We start from the raw sequence: 3,371 nt of genomic DNA on the forward strand, positions 1-3,371 counted from the left end.
GAAGTTACCAGCCCGGATTAAACATATAAGGAATCTTGAGGGAAAATGTTTTCAATAAGAGTAGCAAAATGTGTGGCAGGGGTTTCACATGTCCTGCCCTGGGTCTCAAAAAGTGATGGCAACTCCCCCTTCCTGCCATCTCAAGATTGCTATGGGAAAAAAACCGTCCCTGTCAAAAGCTCTGAGACATTTTTTTTCAAGTACCTGATGTGAATGCTAGAGACCGCTGCACACCTGCCAGGAAGTACTTGCAGTCACTGGAAATAAGTGCCTGGTAGTGGTTCTCTTATGCCAGGGGTCATCATGGTCTTCTTTAATGGCAACTACTTCTGAATAGTAAAAATATCCCATGCTATTTCCCCCCAGCCCTGACCTGTATAGCTCAAAGTAGTCCAATTTTGTCAGATCCTGGAAGCTGAGCAGGGTTGGACGTGGTTAGAATTTGAATGGGAGACCATCAAGGAGGTCCAAGGTTGCTACACAAAGGCAGGCAGTGGTAAGGTCACCAAAAGTTGGCTGCGACTTGACAGCACTTCTGTCCTAGAAACAAAATATGGACTAGTAAAGGCACACGAAATGCAGCTGTCAGCTAAGCAGCGCAGGGAAAATCCTATGAAATGTGAAAAGTACTGAGAAACGTGGAGTGATTTCAGCAAAGTACTTTTATTCAGAAGGAACAAGACTTTTTCCCCAAACATCCCTGTCAAAAGCTCTGAGGCATTTTTTTCAAGTACTTGATGTGAATGCTAGAGACCACTGCACACCTGCCAGAAAGTACAGTGAGATTTCACAAGGAGAGCTTGCACAAATGGTTGCCATACCTTATTGGGTTCTTAGGCATGCAGTCACTGGACTGGTAGTGGTTCTCTTATGCCAGGGGTCATCATGCTCTTCTTTAATGACAACTACTTCTGAGTAGTAAAAATATCCCATGCTATTTTCCCCCAGCCCTGACCTGGATAGCTCAAAGTAGCCCAATTTTGTCAGATCCTGGAAGCTGAGCAGGGTTGGCCGTGGTTAGAATTTCGATGGGAGACCATCAAGGAGGTCCAAGGTTGCTACATTGGTCGTGCACGTGGTACAAAATGAAACCTTGAAAAAGAAAAAAAGCCTAGATAAGATCTTCTTGGGGACACACAAGCTACTCTGCATCAGCTGGCAAGTTACTTGTTGGAGACCCCTGTCTTATGTAGTTAGGAGCTCAACTGCCTGGCATTTATTTCAGAGACTGAATGCCTGCTATCCCAAAAGACTATTCTTTGGCCAGCCAAGGTATCTCCTCTTAGGGTGCGTTCAGACGGGCAACTAAGTTACCAAAAGTTGGCTGCGACTTGACAGCACTTCTGTCCTAGAAACAAAATATGGACTAGTAAAAGCACCCGAAATGCAGCTGTCAGCTAAGCAGCGCACTGAAGGAGGCATGCGCGGTGGGTTTTTTAAAAAAAACGTTTTGCGCATAGGCGTCACAGCATGTCCTTTTGAAGGAGGCGCGCGGTGGTTGTTGTTTTTTTTAAAAAAAAACTTTTTTCACACGCACATAGACGTGACAGCACATTCTTGTTGATCCGTGCATGTGTAGAGATTTTTTAAAATGGCGCCCGCTTGGAATGGTCTGACATCAGACCACCCCGACGGGAGGATTGTGCACTGGTGGAACGATCAGATGGGTGAAAGTCCACAGTTGTCCCGCAGGTAACCGAAACTTCCAGATTTGAAGTGCTATCTTTTAAGTATGGCTCTGAAGCGCAGCAAAACGGGATGTCCATGGAAGAGGGACATTTCCCAGATATTTGTGTCTGGACATTACCTTTAGATCCGCAAGGCAATCGTGCCTCACGCAGATCTAAAGAGCCATCCGATCGGACTCTTAGAGATACTATTGATGGAAAAAAATAGAGCTGGAAAAGTTTAATAGCTGTAAGCTGTTGTAAAATTACAGGAGGTGTATATTTAATGTAATAAATTACCTCTGAGGTGGAGCAGATCCTCCCTCCAGAAGATGGTGAACTTGGCACTTCTCACGGAACCCAATAAAATTTACAACTGCCTAAGTGAGGTATTAACAAGGCAAATCAGACTCGTTTAACAATGCCACCCGACACAGCGCTCCAAGAATGCTGCCCGCGCGGTCTGAAAGGCAGACATACCTTTCAAATGAAAGGGAACTGGGATGCCTCGGAATAGGACCTCAGAAGGCCTTCCTCCTGTTACCCCACACCTGTCAGACTCAGTGGCTCCAGAGGAGGATGTGGTCTTTTAAACTGACACCCAGAGAAGAATGATGAACAATTGCCAAAGGGTATAGCCATCATCACCAAAGCAAACCCATGTCAAAAGAACAGAGCTGGAGTTTAAAATGCGCTCGAGGGAAGGTATTTCCATTCAGGGTTTCTGAATGGATTCCAAGCAGATACCCAGAGAGCAGTTTATTTGTGTATTTATTTAAGTAATTTGGGTGCAGGATCAACAGACAGAAAATCCACACCAAGAAAAAAAAGCCAACAGCCATAAAACCTAGCAAGAACAACACTCAAACAATTACTCAACCCACCCTGACTAGGACTAGGATCTGGGTGACCTAAGTTCATATCTGCTCTCTGTCCTGGAAGCTCACTGTGTGACCTCAGACTCTCTCTCTCCCCCTCTCTCTGAGTTAGGGTTGCCAGACCCCCTGTTAGAGGCAGGGTCCCCTGCTCCCAGGTCCTTCCTCCCCGCCACCAATCAGCTGGCTGGCGGAGAGAAACTTACCCTGAAAAAGAGGGCGATCCATCTAATGTGCAGCGACATATCTAGGTCACTGCCCAAGTGACCCAGAAGTGATGTCATTACATCTGAAATGGCGAGGTGATGCTTCTGGTATTTGGGCAAAACCTCTATGGTAGAAGCCAAATTTATTATAGAGCTTTTGCCCAAATATCAGAGCATCACCCCGATGTCCCAGACATATTGATGTCACTTCCAGGTCACATGGGCAGTGACATGGACACGTCACTGTACATCGCCTGGGCCTCCCTGCTGCTCCCAGTAAGTCCCCCCATCCCCCACCATTTGTCAGGAGGGACCTGGAAATCCGGCTCTGAATCACTCTCCCCCTCCCCCGAGTCTCAGTCGCCGTGCCCTTCCTTGGGCTCCCCCAAAGGTCTGCCTCGTTGGGGGCCCCCCCGAAATTGGGCTTGTAGCGGCGGCAGCAGCAATGAGCCGGTGATGAGCACTTCAAGTGCTCCAACCAATGGCCTGCTTGGAGGTGGGGGGGGGAGGGAGAAGAGAGAGAGTGAGAGAGAGCCGGGCGATCGGCAGCCACAGCTGCCATCGCCGGCCTTCTGCTGGGTGCGGGGGGGGGCCTAGGGTGGGGGAGGGAAATCGGGCCGTGG

The sequence above is a fragment of the Gekko japonicus genome, unplaced genomic scaffold, assembly GCF_001447785.1.
Source record: "Gekko japonicus isolate JY-2015 unplaced genomic scaffold, Gekko_japonicus_V1.1 scaffold1579, whole genome shotgun sequence".
NCBI lineage: Eukaryota > Metazoa > Chordata > Lepidosauria > Squamata > Gekkonidae > Gekko > Gekko japonicus.